Raw genomic sequence first — 18,502 nt, forward strand, 5'->3', positions numbered from 1 at the left:
CAGGAACGAAGGAGGAGAAAGGGCTGCTTTCTCCTCCTTCCGTCCTCTCCCCCAGCCGCTGACAGGAAGGAGACATCCCGGGGTTCGGAGAAGCGCTTGCGCAGCGCTTCTCCGAACCCTGGGACCTACGCTGGGGAAGAGAGGCTCCTTCCCCACCCTGGCCTGGCCTGGCCTGGCTTGGCTGGAGGCAGCACCGGGGCTGGCCACGAGCCCTGTGTTGGCAAGGCGGGAAGCCCCGTTTCTCCACGGGACACAAACACCTACCTCGCTGCTGCTGCTGCTTCACGGCCTCCCGCCGCCGCGGCCCCACCGCTCCTCTCACGGGCCAGGGAGGGTTGTGGGGAGGAGGTGGAGGAGGACCAAGATGGCAGCATTGGGCTCCGGGGCTGTGGCGGCGGCTGCGGGAGCCAGACCGGGCTCCTCAAAGGCGCCCTTCCTCCCCCCATTCACCTCCGCCGGCCTCCACCCTCGCTTCCCCGACGTGCCCTGTAGTGAGGTGGTGTCCGTCCGGGAGCGGCGGTTGGAGGAGGCGGGGGGGGGAGAGAGGGCACACGCGTGCAGTCTCTTTGTCCAGTCCCTGTGTCCGTGGGGCACATGCGCAGTAGCACGGACACAGGGACACAGGGATTGGACGCAGAGACACTTGCACTTTATTATATAGGATTATTATTATTATTATTATTATTATTATTATTATTATTATTATTATGTATTTTGTGGTTTTATATCTTGATTTCATTCTGTAAACTGCCCTGAGTCTCCTGGGTATAGGGATGCACATTAATAAATAAATAAATAAATAAATAATATCCTTCTCCACCCTCCACCTACAGGTACATTTTTTACTCAGTGCATTGCATCTCTTCTCTGCCAATATAGCTAATAGCCACAGATAGATGCATGCAGAGAGCTCAATAACACATCTACCCTCCATGAATTTGTCTAATCTCTCTTTACAGTCAGTTTGGCTACTAACCAAGAAGCCATAATCTGGGTGGCAGGATTCCCTAAATTAATTAATATTATTATTTTGAAAAAATGCTCTTTACTGCCAGTCCAAAACAGCTGCCCCTTGATTGTGTGTCCCCAAATTTTAAGATCGTAGGCAATGGATAAATGTTTTCTTCATTCACATTTAGAAATGGAGGAAGATTCCATTTTAAAAGGGGGTTGTTTGGGGTGGGGTGGGGTAGGAGAGCAGAGAATTTGTTGCCCTCCACCCAGTCCACCTTTGCCCTCAAAAGATGTGTGTGTACCATGTCATGTGATCAATTATGTGGGACCCAATCATTTATTTGAGTTGGCACCCTGGATAGACTGTTGTTCTTTGTTCAGGAGGCCATAGGATCAACTATAGGTTCGGTCAATGTAGGAGAAAGGGTGGGCGTTGCCACTTTCTGAAATGCCCTTCTGGGACTAGGAAGCATGGGCAGTGCAACATATTACATCGCTGCTGTAAAAGGTGAGTCTCCATTTATTGTGCTCCTTGCACCCATTGTTCTTTTCTTTTAGACGTTATGTTTGTTTGTTTTTAAAAATATGTATTTACACTTCACCCAAATATTTTAAATTTTCTTAATATTCTCAATTAATATTAATTAAAAAATAGGAATGATTTAAAAAATAAAATAAAAGATGCAGATCAATGAAGAAAGGATAGCTTTTTAATAAACTCTGAATGATGTGATGAAGTTCTTGGCTTATCGTAGCAAAAGTGCAAAGTGAATGTTAAAATGCTTGTTTCCAGCACATATAAAAATAAGAATAAAACATCTAACATTAATATAGTAACAATTTGATCCAATATAAAAAGAAGTAATATTCCATTAGAATCCAGTTTGTTGTTTAGTCGTTTAGTCGTGTCCGACTCTTCGTGACCCCATGGACCAGAGCACTCCAGGCACTCCTGTCTTCTACTGCCTGCCACAGTTTGGTCAAACTCATGTTGGTAGCTTCAAGAACACTGTCCAACCTTCTTGTCCTCTGTCGTCCCCTTCTCCTTGTGCCCTCCATCTTTCCCAACCCCAGGGTCTTTTCCAGGGAGTCTTCTCTTCTCATGATGTGGCCAAAGTATTGGAGCCTCAGCTTCAGGATCTGTCCTTCTAGTGAGCACTCAGGGCTGATATCCTTCAGAATGGATAGGTTTGAATCTTTTCACAGTCCATGGGACTCTCCAGCACCATAATTCAAAAGCATCAATTCTAGAATCAATTCTAGAATCCAATAGTAAACAGTAAAATTAAACATCTGGGTAATGGAACTCTATTGCTTTAAGAAATTTTAGGGAACCACACCTAACCTTTAAAGAGAACTTATATAAAAAGACACACTTACAGTCTCAATTCTAAAGACATACAGATAACAATTGGGTACACGTTGACCTCCTTAAACTTAGGTGAGGAACTACCAGTATATTATTTCATGTTATTTTATGTTTCTTTAATCTTAATTCATGTAACTAGTATATGCATGTTTCCTCCAGTTATTATGTAATATTCAATCTTTTCAGCTGACGAAGGTTAAAGACACTGAAACAGGGCCCTGTCCTGGCTTTTAACTTTGGATTATTATGGATGCTACCTTATTTTTAGAAGACTCTTGCTTGCATCAAACGCGGTTACAATATCTTTTGACTTCGGATTATTGTGTTCTCTACCTGACGATAAAAGACTTCTACACCAAACGCCGTATTGATATTTTGCATCAAAAGACTCTTTAATGGAACTGGAACCTGAATTATTCAATTAGATACTATTGAACTGAGAAATTTGCAGTTTGCGAATATTATTTAAACATTGACTTTATTACAGAGATTATATGGTTGCATGTAATTTTGTTTTCTATGTTCACAATTGGTTTGTTAATAGGGATTATTCTCATTATTGAATGGTATTGTTGGCCTGAGTTCTTGGTGTGATTCTTATTGGTGTGTATAACAACAATAACTCCAATTTAGCTAATATTGCCTGATGACCAACAGAAAGTCTCTCTCCCTTGCAGTTCACTTTTTAAGAAATAAAATGCATAGGGAGGGAGAGAGAGCAATGCAGAAATGTGGCAGATTTTGCATGTACACCTCCATAAGCATGGCACACACCGGCAGTATGCCGAAACAAGCATATGCCAAATATACAGGGTGATATTTATCATCAGTAGTGCAACCCAGCCAGGGAGGTTCTTGGCTGTTAGAACCCAACTCAGCCAGTCCTTGAATCTCCCCATTCAAAACAGGCTTTGGTCATATCCAATGCACAGCCCTGCCATCTGATAATGTTAGGACCTGGAATTGGCTGGATAGGCACTGCATTGACCGATACTGTTTCTTGGACTAATATATTCTTCTTCTTTGGCAATCACTCATAGTCGAGTAAAATTGTCTTCCACAAACACGGTTTTAACAATGAGTCCGTAAGTGACTGTGGAGGCCAATTCTGGATCCACAAGTCCTTCCACAGTGGGGACGTTGGTTTCTGGGCAGGAGTTGATCATGGTGTGGATTTGCCAAGCGTGCCTTCCTCTTAGCATGCTTCTCCCTTGTGTCCTGAGTTCGAGTGTCTTCAAAGCCCATAACACCTTTGGTAAAGACTCTTCTCCAACTGGAGCGCTCGCAGGCAAGTCTTTAAACTTCTTTTGTTGACCACCAGCATTACGCTTTCCGTTTTTAAGTTCGGAATAGAGTAGTTGCTTTGGAAGACGATCATCAGGCATCTGCACAACATGACCAGTCCAACGAAGTTTATGTAAGATGCCCATGAGTGAATTTGTTTTATGTGTGTAGATCAGTGCATGCTGACCAATGCACAGTCTTTGCAGTAAGGCTCTGTTGTGTAGCAATGCCCTCCAATCAGTGTAATAATGACACGTGACACAGAATTTAAAGGTTAATTGGGTGGTTCAGGCCACAACTTTATTAAATATGCATGTTGAGCGGAATTGGCTTAGGCGTTGGAACCTATCAGACTAAATCCGACTCCAACCCGTGTGTTGAAGTCCGTGAGAAGTTAACCACCAGTAAGGAACCCGGCGATGCCGATCAACCGGAACTCCTTCGGTGGCCACCGTACGGGGCGTGCCTTACGGCCCTGGCGACTCCAGGCTCTGGACCAAGCCTCGCCCCCGGAATCCTTTAACGGAATTACTTCTCCAGATTTGGGCAGGTGATGACGCAATCTGCCCCTCCTCCATCTTATTGTTATGCAAATTTCCAACGCTTAACCGCCTAAACTAAGTTGTGACGACATGCTACGAGGTAGGCGAAAAACCCATCATGGCTAGCCCAGTATGGGAAAAGTCCTACCCGGTCCACTGACTAACCAGGCAACCGACTAGGTCCGTAGCAGCGCCCCCTATTCTCTTTTTAAGGGGCGGGTGGGCGGGTGCTTCTGCTCGCTCTGGCGAAATAAGAGGGAGAGAGCGAGCTCCGGCCGCGCAGTGGGGTTTAAACCCCGCGGCCCCGCCCCCTCGTCCCTATTGGACAAGGGCGCGGATGACGCAGGCGGGAACTTCCATTGCGTGGGGGCTGACACTGCAGCCCCCACGCAATGGACTCGTCGGGCTGCCCACAACTCCACCTCCGGCTTAAGGCACGGAAGTGGTTTTGTGTAGCAATGCCCTCCGATCAGTGTAATAATGACACGTGACACAGAATTTAAAGGTTAATTGGGTGGTTCAGGCCACAACTTTATTAAATATGCATGTTGAGCGGAATTGGCTTAGGCGTTGGAACCTATCAGACTAAATCCGACTCCAACCCGTGTGTTGAAGTCCGTGAGAAGTTAACCACCAGTAAGGAACCCGGCGATGCCGATCAACCGGAACTCCTTCGGTGGCCACCGTACGGGGCGTGCCTTACGGCCCTGGCGACTCCAGGCTCTGGACCAAGCCTCGCCCCCGGAATCCTTTAACGGAATTACTTCTCCAAATTTGGGCAGGTGATGACGCAATCTGCCCCTCCTCCATCTTATTGTTATGCAAATTTCCAACGCCTAACCGCCACTCGAGCCCCCCCAGGCTCGCCGCCAATCCGCTCACATGTTATGATCACCTAGATATTAATTTCAGCGTAACCCTAATTAGCAGTTTAGCACTCGATTGATTCGTTATAGAGGATGAAACCAGTTATTATCGGGGAAGTGTGACCCTAATCTCTTATTCGCCTAATTAAGATCTACAATATCCAGGACATCTCGAATGGCAGCAATAACGTCCAGTAGCCAGGCGTCATTCCCGATCGGAGAAAGGTGAACGCCATCGTCGCGATAGAGGGCTGCTTCCCTTCGTTTTAAGGTGGGATGCTGTATAACCCGGCCATTCAAGGATAACACTCTGCGGGCCACGACTGAGTTCAGAAGCCTCCTGGATTTGTTCAAGGCTTTGGGGCACCGGCCATCACGCCAACAGCGCCTTTCCAGCAAAGAGGACCACAGTAACGTCATCCGCGGGAAGCTCTCCCTCATAACGTCAAAATCTTTGAATATATGTTTCCTCAAATCGACCGCGTTGCGGTAAGCCAGGTCGTTTTCACCGAGTTGCACAATCAGGACATCTGGGGGACCAAGTGAAGCAGCCCGGGCCTGGATGATCGGCAGCAACTCGTTCCACCGCATACCCCTTCTGGATATCCAGGAAACCTCCACATTATCTGGGAGGCCGAGCCCGCATCCCAGACCAACTTCAATTGCTCTTCTCTGGGCCCAGTGCACTATACTGTGCCCTGCTATCCAAACCCGGATAAACTGGTAACCTGAAAAGTAAAGATGAAAGCCGTATCAGCACTGCCACCAGAGTCGCCAGCGTCAACCTACGTGCGAATGTACCTTTTGTAAGCATTCGACTTCCATCTCCCCATCTCCTGGATCCTTTCCGATGACAAACCTAGATGCATAGCGGAAGTGGCAGCGCCAATTCTAAAGGAATGTGCAGAAAATTCCGTGGGGTTGTACCCGCAAGATGCAATGGCTTTGCGAAGTACCCTGGTAAATTGCTGGCGAGTGAGCCGAGCACCATCATGGTGAATGAACAACGGGCCAGGACCCGGCGGTCGGAGATAAAGATACCGTCTAGTGTCCTTCACTGGACAAGGACCTGCGGCACCTGTTGCCGGGAGGCGAATGCTAGCGCCTCTCCCCCTCTGGTCCGTTTTTGAGTGGCGGACATGCACAATAGCTTGGGCTTCGGACAGTGATAAATCCTGTAATAATATACCCCGGGTAATACCATCAGGGTGGTCCTCACACACCACTTCCCCAACCCTAAGGGCCCCGAAGTAAGCTAACGAAAAGGCTGCCGAAAACAGCCGCGCTTCAAATTTGGACCAACAAAGATTTCTCAATTGCCTATGGATTTGGGTAAGCATCTCAAACGTGATGGGCCGCCTGGAATCAGCAACGGGAGGCTGCTGCCTACGCCAGCCTTCCATTGCTCTACGCAAATGGAAGTTATCGCACGGGTCGGTGAGATAAAGAGATTTCGAGAAAAAGGTGATAGCTGCAGTATGGATGCCAAGGGTCTTGGCGGCGCGGCCCAGCCCTCTGAGGTATACCACGTATTGCATAACCTCCTCAGGGGTTGGTGGACTCTCGATGCGCCCACCAGCGCCCCTCTGCCGGAAGGCAAGGAAGTCTGCCCATGCTCGTTTGTAGGAGCTGAGGGTGGCGGGGGCCACGGAAGCAAATACTCCCTTCAGGATTTCCCGTTTCCAAGGTTCCATAGGTGTTCCGGGAACCTCTCTGGACACTGCTGCGCATCTGGTGCTAATGAGCAGAAGCGGTCCATCTGGAAACGAGACAAAGCATCTGCGATATTATTATTTTGCCCCGGTACGAATTTGGCTGAGAAGTGCATATTTAACTCGAGACTGCGCAGCACAAAATGACGTAGGAGGGCAGACACCCTCTCCGACCGCGACGATTGCCTGGTAAGCACACTGACTACCGCTTGATTGTCCGTGTTGAAGCAGACTCTCCGGTTCCTGAAGTCGTCCGACCAAAGATGCACTGCTACCACTATGGGAAAGAATTCTAGAAATGTTAAATCCCGAGTAATGTCTGTGTTTTTCCAACTGGGAGGCCAAGGTTCAGCACACCATCTCCCTCTGAAATATACCCCGAAACCCAATGCGCCCGCTGCGTCAGAATGAATCTGAAAGTCTGAATATAGAGTAATGTTATCCTGCCATAAAGATACACCATTGTAGTGCTCTAAAAAGGATAGCCAGTTCACCAGGTCCGCTTTCACTCCTTTAGGTAAGCGAGCCCTATGAAACGGTCGGGTTAGTCCTACAGTGAGCCTGGCAACCCTCAGGCAAAAGGGGCGCCCAGGTGAGATTACTCTACAAGCGAAATTAAGGTGCCCTAGTAGCGATTGAATTTGCCTCAAGGTGACTTTTTTGCGGGGGATAAGCTGTCTAATCAATTCCCTAAGGGCTGTGAGTTTTTCAGCCGGCAAACGCGAGGTTTGGGCTACCGTATCCAATTCAATGCCTAAATACGTCAAACGAGACACAGGTCCTTCAGTTTTATCAGCTGCTAGCGGCACCCCCAGTTCGCTTGTAAGTGAAGCAAAGGCCTCCATGAGGTCTGCGCAATCAGTACTGTGTGCTCCACCCACGAAAAGGAAGTCATCCAGGTAATGTGTGACACCCGATAGACCAGTCCTAGCACGAAGGGCCCAGTCCAGGAATGTGCTAAATGTTTCAAAGGCCGAACAAGCGACGGAACATCCCATGGGCATAGCTTTGTCGATGAAATAAGCGCCCTCGAACCTAAAACCCAACCATTTGTAGTCGTGGGGGTGTACAGGAAGGAGGCGGAAGGCCGATTCGATATCGCACTTCGCCATCATGGCCCCTTTGCCAAACTGGCGAACCAGCTTCACAGCGTGGTCAAAGGAGGCGTATTTTACCGTACAAAGCTCTTGCGGGATACCGTCATTAACTGAGCTACCCCTAGGGTGAGAGAGATTATGAATCAACCTGAATTCTCCCGGGGCCTTTTTAGGAACTATGCCTAGCGGGGAAATGTGAAGGTTAGCTATAGGTGGAGTTAAAAATGGGCCCGCGACCCGGCCCGCCGATAGTTCTTTATTTATTTTCTTGATGGCTATGTCGGGTCGCTCCCTAACTGACTTTTGATTTGGTGGGTCAGTTGTGGAAGGCGGGATCTGGACAGGGATGCGAAACCCTGAAGAGAAACCCTCCTCAAGGTACACTGCCGCAGATCTGTTAGGGTATAGGGCTAGCAACTTTTTTAAGGGGTTTAGTTTAACTGGGGAGTAGGCCATGACTAAAGAACAGTTAGAATCTATTCTGACCTGAGGTAGCCCCGTGGGAGGCACCGGGGGGGTATCTGGGGCCCTGGCGAGAATTGCCCCTGGCCCCCCGAAAGGACTGCTTCCCCTTGAAGCAGGATACCCCCGGATGCTGACCCAAGCACTTCTCACACTCGTGAGTATATTTGCAGTTGGGCCTCTGGCATAGTCCTTTATTGAACTCCCAACAGACCCTACGCCGCGGGTCTTTTTTGGGCTCAAACCTGCCTGCTTTCGGGGGGTCAGTTTGTTTTTTCTCCACATACGGCACTACATGGTTACTCCAGTAGTGTTGGTGTCGTTGGTCCCAACGCGTTTTTGGGTTTTTTGAAGCATTCCTGCGGAAGTCTTCGTCGTAGTTCAAAGCTGCCGTCTCCCCTGCCATCTTGTGAGCCAACCTAACGTCGGCCATGTATGCAAAAAGGTGCACCGCTCGCTTTGGGTAAGCCGCCGAGATCACGGCCGCCCAAATGTGTATGCCCTCTAACCAATTCTCGAAAGTGCGGTCGGCACGAGGCGTCCTATATCGCCGACCCCTGTAATCCCGGCGCTTCTCCCCTTTCCCCATCATCTGAGTCAGAGGAAGAATGGTGAACACATCGATATAGTCCCCATTTAAAAATTTTTCCCTCTTTTTGTCTGACAGATGAGAACCCAAAAGGATATCCGTGTCCGAATTCGTGGCATACTTCTCGTCGGGAATTAAAGCACCGTCGCGCCACTCCAGTGTACCCCTAAATGACTTGCGATGGGAGCTGGCCCTCCTTTTATGCACCCAGAGGGGGAAACCCATCTGGTCTTCCCCCACACCCCAATAATCCTCCATAGGGATTTCGCATTCCGAATCCGAGGACGTACCTGTGTCGTCATCCGAATCGTCTCTTCTGCTCCTCTTACGTTTCTCCGACTTCTTCTTCGCCTTTCCTCCCTGGCGTCGGTCATCTCCGTCCCGCGACTCCGCGACTCCGCCCGACGCGCGCCCCGCCGCCTCGTCATCCGTGGTCGAATCGCGCGCTTGCGCCCCCTGCAGTGCCGCAGCCGCCGCGGGCTGGGTCCCCTGCTGACCTGAAACAGACTGGGCCGCCCCGCTAAGGGAGCCAGGCCCCTGAGACCCTGAAGCCACTGATTGCTGGCTGGGAGTGTTGGAGCGCGCTCTCTGCGACCGGGTACGCGGTCCCTGAGCCCCGTCGCTAACCCCACCAGAGGTGGAGGTAGAGAAAAAGGAAGCAGAGGTGGACGGCCCATCCTGGTCATCAAACTGGGTATCTGCTACACAATCCTGAGAATTAGGTGGGGACTCATCCTGTAGGCTTTTGGCCAGTGGGACCAGCGTGCTGCAAAGGGGGCCCAGCTGGCCGCAGATAGATTGCAGTGTGTTAACCGCCTGGGCGAAAGCCTTAGGATTGACCTTAGCTGCCAGGTTTTTAGCTTGGCCCTGCTTGCCTTTTGAAGCCATGGTCGCAAGGACTTTTAACAAACGCTATGAAATAATTTCCTCCCTTATAATACTTTATATATATATATCTATAAAATGTTGTATTTATTTATATTTTATTTATTTATATTTTATTTATTTATTTATTTTTTAATTAAATTTTATTTATTTATTTATTTATTTTGTTTTGCTTTATTTTATTTTATTTTATTTTATTTATTTATTTTTAGTATTTTTTATTTATTTATTTATTTATTTTTTATTTATTTATTTATTATTTATAAATTATTAACTATATTTATCTACGTACAAGCCTGGATTCTCGTATTATCCGGCTTATTACTTATTCATCTATTTACTGGCTGTATCTATGAATTTATTATTATTATTAAACAATTATTATTACAACTTCCTAATTACTTGCCAGCTAATTCAAATGAATTCCAACGAGGCCCTGATAAAATATACAATAATCAAACCGCTGACTCTGTATACTGGAATCAAATCCCGATATTATTAGCGTTATTTATCCACAAATCAAAAGGCGGAAACCAATGCCAACCAATGGTAATCAAAACCCCAAATTAATTCCGGATGGCAGCAATTATAGCAATTTCCACAATACCAATGTATTTTCCTATATAATTAAACGCCTAGCCAAATACCAAAGAGACCGCCCAATAATTAATATTCGCTGCGCAAAAGAAACCAGATCTACCTATAATTAATAACTGCAATGGGAAATGTCACTAATTAATTATATGCAATGAATTAATTCAAAACACCAGGATAAGTCAGATTAAGATAAGTTAAAACCAGGGCGCCCCTGAAAACCAATACAAGGGAGTAACAGTGAGCTGCTACTACCGGCAAGAACAAAGGCCACACACAAGATGGCGCTGGCCGCACAAGACAAAAAACAGCTAGCCCTGCCCTTCCCAAAATGGCGGTGGTTGCACTGAGCCCAGCAATCAGAGTATCATGAAGAAGAGACCCTCCCAAAATGGCGACCGTCGGCAGACCCACGTGGCCACCCTCAAAATGGCCGCCGCACTTTACCGCAAGGAGGCCCTCTCAAAATGGCGCTGGCCGCACAAGACAAAAAACAGCTAGCCCTGCCCTTCCCAAAATGGCGGTGGTTGCACTGAGCCCAGCAATCAGAGTATCATGAAGAAGAGACCCTCCCAAAATGGCGACCGTCGGCAGACCCACGTGGCCACCCTCAAAATGGCCGCCGCACTTTACCGCAAGGAGGCCCTCTCAAAATGGCGGCTACCAGCCGACCCACCTGGCCACACTCAAAATGGCTTCCTTATAAGCAAGCCAAAACCGGGCTATGAGGGAGAGAGCCCAACCGCTATGGCCACCAAACCCACGTGGTCGCGATCCCCTCTTGGAGAGTATACAAACAGGGGGGAGAAAAGCCCAGAATCAGGAGGGAGAATGGAACGCACTCACCGAGTCCGCGACCGCTTCACAAGAGAGCTCCGACAGGCAAGGGGAGAGGAGGCAGCCGCCTCAACTCTGCTACCCAAACCGCGGCAAGAAACCTGAAGGAAACGGTCGCCCGGACTTTGCGGAAGGTCCTCCTCGCAGGAGAGCAGGGAGAGGAGGCAGCCGCCTCAACTCTGCACACGGAGAAGCGGGATTCTCCGCTCCGATCGGCACGAGCCGCTTCGATGTGGGAACAGCTGCAGTAGAGGAGTTGCTGCAACCAGAACCAGGAAGCCAGGCGGTGGGACCGGAACAAGGAACCAGCTTGGGGCCGGTACCCGAAGAGCTGGTTGGCAGCTGTGCGGAGGGAGGCTGAAACAGCGCAACTCCGACGAAGGCCCCCACGCGCCGCAGCGACTCGCGCCCAGCACCGGAACAGCTGATAGGCGGCTGCGACGTGGGTGGCGAAGCACCGCGGCTCAGATGAAGCCTCTTCGCAGACGCAGACGAGACCTGAATTGGAAGAAAGAAAAGGGAAGTAAGCAATCAGGCAAAACTGAGCTAGAAAATAAAAACAAATCCACCGAAAAAGAATGCTTCTGCTCGCTCTGGCGAAATAAGAGGGAGAGAGCGAGCTCCGGCCGCGCAGTGGGGTTTAAACCCCGCGGCCCCGCCCCCTCGTCCCTATTGGACAAGGGCGCGGGTGACGCAGGCGGGAACTTCCATTGCGTGGGGGCTGACACTGCAGCCCCCACGCAATGGACTCGTCGGGCTGCCCACAACTCCACCTCCGGCTTAAGGCACGGAAGTGGTTTTCTGATGGCATGAGTAGTCATGAGTAGATTCTTATCTGCTGCAGCTTTCATCACGACTGATATTGGTTCATCATGAAATCGATTCACAGCAACACCCCTGAGTGCCTGGATGGGAGACCTTTTTGCTTGTAGGGCATATTGAGATCTCCTGCTAACAAGCATATCAGATATAAGAAGTTATCATTCCTCTGGTTTCCTCCAGCCAAATCAGAGCTGGAATCCCATGGATGTGAACCAGCCCTCCAATAGCACAAAAAATAATTGGCACAGAAATCAATATGATTTCAGCTGGAATTATTCTCCCACCCCACGAAAAAGAAGAAAGGGCATAAACACTTCATTGTTGTGACCCATGAATCGGTGTGCGGGTTGAGTTTGTAGGAGCATTTTTTTTAAAAAAAAAAAACCTCAACTGTTATATTTGCATTTGGTGATCTATATGGGGGACACGGGTGGCACTGTGGTGTAAACCACTGAGCCTTGGGCTTGCCGATCAGAAGGTTGATGGTTCGAATCCCCGCAACAGGGTGAGCTACCATTATTCAGTCCCAGCTCTGATGTCCATAAATTTAGGGAGACTTTGACCACATTCCAAGCAAATCCTCAATTACAAACTTCAGTTATTTATATTTTCCAATTCACACGGTCTAAATACTTAATAACCATATTATCTCAATAAATTTCCAACGTTCCAATTTTGCTTGCTTTGTAAATATTATAAACGGCTCATCCGGAGGGAGGTTTGTTAAGTAGATAGTAAAGCACAATTATAGAGTTCCAGCCTTCCCCCTTCTATTCCGTCGCATACCTTCTTAATCTGATGAAAGACATTCCTCAGTGTCTTTTGTTTCCTCAGTAGCTGTAGTTTGTAGTATAAATCTCCTTCTTTGTCTGAAGCATGTCCACGACTCATATCTAATTTCTCTCTTAAGTCATGGAGCCCAAAATCGCTCCTAAAATCAGCATCCAGGAGATCCAGGCTCCCACGGGGGCTTTCCATCCAGTGCCCCCAGCCCCGCCTTCCTTCCGAAGTCGAAGCTGGTGGTGGGCATATGCTGATGAGACTGCATCTTCGCGTACCCCCTGGGAAGATTTCGGGAGGCTGCTACTCCCATTACAGCCTCATAAATTACCCTGTAGGTGTCGGAGAGATGGAAGTTTCATCCATCTTCTACGGCACTTGGGCGGAAGTTCACTTTTCTCAGTATGTTTCACCATGAATAAAACAGCTTCTCCCTCCTTCTTTACCAGAAGAACTTTTATGGACTTGCAAGTTCTACCCAACACTCTTTTACTAGGAAAAGAGGTACTGGAACTCACCAGGAACACGTTTCTTGTTCTCTCACAATGGCAATTGTGCACACCTCAGAGGCATAGCTGCCAAGTTATCCCTTTTTTTAAGGGATTTTCCCTTATGCTGAATAGGCTTCCTCGCGAGAAAAGGGAAAACTTGGCAGCTATGCTCAGAGGTGTCAGCACTGAGTTCCAGTGAGTTCCGGCTGAGAAAAGCCCTGCTTCTACCATTGTCCAATCATCGATAGAAGAAACTTAAATGGTAGTCACAATCTCTGTTACCTGGGATGTCAAAGAATCTTCCATGGCAAGAAGCATCCCATCCTAACTCTAGAGCTTCTTCCTCTCTATCTGCGGCTACTACTACTACTACTACTACTACTACTACTAATGAAAAGAGCATATCCATTTTTTTTCATCCTGCATGCTTTGTGTTATTTGCTCATAAAAATTAATTCATATTTTTCATTTCATTCTATAAGACTGTCGGTATTTTCTCTCCATTAAGAGCAGAAGTAGAGAACCTCAAGTCTACCTGACAGATGTGACCCCCTCTCCCAGTCTTTCTGCCTCACCCTGAAAATCCCACACCCAACTCACCCCATCACTGGGCTTGCTCTACACCAGGACTGCTGGTCCTGTTAGCTAGGGATGGTGGGAGTTTTAGCCCCAAAACAGCTGGAGGGCCAAGTTTGGCCATGCCTGCTCTACACCTTCCCCGAGTTCTTTTACCTGCTTGGGAAGTCTCCTTGAACTCTGATAATGTCACATTCTTGTCTGCATGGATGATGGAGAAGGGTGCACAAGTCTCCATACAAATAGAAACTTGGCCTGGTTTTGTCTGAGGCCCTGGCCAACACTCAGGTGTAGCTTTTAGAAGATGGTTTGGAGGGGAAAGTTACACTTTAACAGCCATGGCTTCTTCCAAAGAATCTTGGGAGTTATTATTTTTTTATAAAAAAAATACAATTTATTATTTTTATGATAACAAAAAAAAACCAAATAAACCCCACACACATAACAACCAAAAAATTAAACCATAAATCTTAATTGACTTCCCTCCATTCCCCCTCCTGGTTCCATTATTTTATACTTAATCATGCACGTCCATAAAATCTTAGATTCTCAACAGTCCATTTTTAACACTTTATTCATCTTAGTAAAGTGATTTTTAGAAGTTCAACTAATGTAGAAGCCTATACAGAAAGCTTGCAAAGTATGCATTAAACACTTTCCCTTTTAAAAAAAAAAATCAATGTCCTTTTTCTTTCTTGGGTTTCAAATTATCCAATATGTCCCGCATAGTTCACTAATTTGTTTTGCCAATTATCTTTATCTTCTTTGCCAGTGGCTTCTTCCTTCTATAGGGATGGTCTGGTCTTGGCCTGGGATCCACTCTCAGATGCAGGGACAGAGTCATAGGCTCAATAAATCCATTAAGTCATGTATCTTTCAAAATCATAGCATCTGTTTTTTTAAACAAAAATCATTTTCAACATTCTCTTCAAATCTTTATATGTCACTTCCCAGACCTTCTTAATACCTGTAACTCTACATTGCCACCACGAATTTTGGGAAATCTAGTTTGTTAAGGGCGCTAAAAGTTGTTAGGGGACTCCCATTCCCCTCACAGTTCTACAGTTCCCAGAGTGGTTTTGAGAACCAAGGAGATGAAGTTAAGACAGAAGGCCAGGAAGGAAGGGAAACGAATGACTTCACATATTTCATGTGTATTTGAGGGAACGCAACTTGGAGGACGCAACTATGTAGTCACATTTTCTGTAACGATATTATCCGAGTCAAAGAACCTCAAACACATTTTCTAAAGTAATTTATTTTCTGAAAATATTTTCCGGTTATATGGACTGGAATTCCTCTTAGAATACAGATTAATCTGGGAATAATATTCATTTTGAGAGCGTTCGTCTTTCCCCAAAGGGTGAGGTCTAATAACTCCCATCTATCAATGTCTGAAGAAACCTAACTGTATATTTGCTTTATCTTACTAACTGATTTAAATCTCTTGGTTTTAACAGATTTTTTTGGGGGGGGGGGGGAATGTGGAATTGATACTCCTTTAATGAATGCATAAGCAAATTTTCACCTATTGGCGTCATTTCCGATTTGGACCAGTTAATAGAGTATCCTGATATTTTGCCGAAAGCATCTATAATTTCTGCATCAACACAGCAATAAGAAATAAACAGAAGAATATCACCTGAAAATAAAACCAATTTATATTCAGCTGAATTATGGGCTATTCTGTAGATCTCCCAATATTGCCAAATAGCTTAAGGCAGGGGTTCCAAGAAAATATGTAAAAATATTTACTGAAGCACTTTCTGAATGCCTTTTGTCCCATCCCCCCACCTTAACCTGCATCATCTGTGCCAGATGGACCTGATACAGCTATGGTGATACTGGTTGTATCAAGTGGCTAAATTTAGACAGCCTTTTAATTTTTTGGAATTAATTTACAAAGGGTGTGCAATGCGGGTTCTCCGAGGGCCTTTCGGCGGTTCCCTCGCTACGAGAAGCCAAGTTACAGGGAACCAGGCAGAGGGCCTTCTCGGTAGTGGCACCCACCCTGTGGAATGCCCTCCCACCAGAGGTCAAAGAGAACAACAATTACCAGACCTTTAGAAGGCATCACAAGGCAGCCGTGTTTAGGGAAGCGTTTAATGTTTGATGGATTTCTGTATTTTAGTGTTTTGTTGGAAGCTGCCCAGAGTGGCTGGGGGAACCCGGCCAGATGGGTGGGGTATAAATAAATTATTATTATTATTATTATTATTATTATTATTATTATTATTATTATTAGCACGATTTGCGGTGGGGGCTAGCAAACCACTCCTGAGTCAAAGGTGGGGGCATGAGTGGCCACAGTCTGGTTGGTCCTGGGCTGTTGTTGGGCAAATTAGTATGTTGCAAGTGGTAAGTCCAGCCCTGGGGTATAAAAGGATAAATGCACGGTTTCTCTTTCTCTTTGCCTGCGTTTTCGGATCCCCTCCATCCCTCCGCTGTTTTTTAGGCCTCTGTGTTGACATTACTGTGCCTCTCCAGGGGTCGCCTGTATTCAGGGGCCAGGTAGGAATTTTTTTCCATTTGGCTGATTGGCTGGTGCCATCTGATTTTTTGCCTAAAGGTAAAGGAGCCCCTGACCATCAGGTCCAGTCGTGTCCGACTCTGGGGTTGCGGCGCTCATCTCGCTCTATAGGCCGAGGGAGCCGGCGTTTGTCCGCAGACAGCTTCCGGGTCATGTGGCCAGCATGACCAAGCTGCTTCTGGCGAACCAGAGCAGCGCACAGAAACGCCGTTTACCTTCCCGCCGGAGCGGTCCCTATTTATCTACTTGCACTTTGATGTGCTTTTGAACTGCTACGTGGGCAGGAGCTGGGACCGAGCAACGGGAGCTCACCCCATTGCAGGGATTTGAACCGCTGACCTTCTGATCAGCAAGCCCTAGACTCTGTGGTTTAACCCACAGCGCCACCTGGGTGGTTTTTTGCCTACTGCATAGCAAATAGTCTCAACTTGTAAGGTTGGCGGTCAGGCATTGGTTATTTTGGTTGTATTAAGGGGTCTTATTGATTCTGTTGACACCTAGTTAATGCCTGCATGGTGGGGAAAATCCCGGTCAGGAATACGGGGGCTCTATGCAGTGTCCATAACCCCAGGTCAGGGGCCAGGACCGCATACTGAGCCCCTGTGAGACTGAAGGGAGAGTGGAGAGTTCATGCACCCGGGTCCCCATCTCTCCCTGTAGGATTTCCCCATGTTGACAAGGCAAGTTATTATTTCTGTCCTTAGGTGACAGTTGAGAACCAATGCCTACGCAACCACTCACATGTTTTGTATTCAATAAAAGTTGTGGCCAAATTCATGCCAAAAACCATTAAACAAAAATTCTGTCTATGTTGTGAGTTATTTGAGGGGTGGTTTGGGGGACCTCCACACGCAATTGTTCTGTGCTGGGGCTGAAGAATTGGAGCAATTCAGTCAACTGCAATGTTAATAAACTGCTTCCAGGTGAACTCAGCGACCCACAAAGTTTTGCGTCATTCCATTGCTCTATTTTTCTGCACTCTCTTCTTCCACTTCTATGTTTGTCCGAGCCTCTGTGCTCCTCTAGTCCAAGAGCTTTTCGAGAAGCGAGGTTGCTTTAATGCTGTGTGCTTTTTCTTTTCTTAAACCAGAGCTGTGAATGATTTTTTTTACTGGGCTAGGTTGTACTCAGGAGTGAACCCACCTGCTCCTTCAGCAGCTCCTCTGTTTCCACCATGCCACCACCCTCTCAAATGGGGGTGAATGATTTTTTAAATCCTTCTTTGTTTGAAAATAGAAAAAAGCATTCCAAAGCTGTTTGTCACTTCACAGAGTGTATTAGAGAGGGAGATTTGCCTTGAAATGCAAAACTGAAGCATTTCCCTCCCTGAATTTAAAAAAAACAACCCAGCAGAAACTAAGCTGTCCAGTGTAAAGCTTGTAATTGTTGCTTTTGTTCTGTTCTTTAATGAAAGAAGCAGAGCAGTTTCTATTTGTTTAGATATTCCTCGCCTAAATTGATGGGGGCATTTTTGCCATGGCCTGGGCTCCCCCCTGGAAAGAAGAACCAGATAGTATTTGCTAGGTTGGACTAGATGACCCCAGGGTCCCTTCTTCCACTACAATTCTATGATTCTAAGTGGGCCACTCTCTCAAGGGGATTCATCCAGGCTTAAATAGACAGCTTCTTTCCAAAGCACTTTGAATCACCCCGTTTTTACTCCTCCCCTCTCCCTCCATATGCAATATGGGCTTTTTGAATTGCCTGTTTCAAGGAGCTGAGCAAATTTTGTGTGGAGCCAGGAACTGGCCCAGAGATTCTGATTTTTTTTGCCAAAATCATACTGTTGGGAGTTCTTGTTCTGGAGTGGTGTTTTGGTTGGTTAGTTGGCTTTTAGTCTGGCCAGAAGCATGCATAACTAAATCTGTAAGGGAAATGAGTTGTGGTTTTTTAAATGAAGGAATAAGAAAGCACATGTGCCAAAAATGTTTCTTTTGATTGTTTATTATTAGTAGTAATAACTGAAAGGAAGGAAGAGATTCTTGACTTAGCGAGGGATAGACTCGTGCCATGTAGGATTCCTGGGAGTCCAAATTAAGAGAGATGATTACTTGATATTAAATTTCTTCTGCTGATGATCAAACAAAGGTCCAGCTTTGAAATCCCTCTCAG

This window comes from Zootoca vivipara, chromosome 3, assembly GCF_963506605.1.
Source record: "Zootoca vivipara chromosome 3, rZooViv1.1, whole genome shotgun sequence".
Classification (NCBI taxonomy): Eukaryota; Metazoa; Chordata; class Lepidosauria; order Squamata; family Lacertidae; genus Zootoca; species Zootoca vivipara.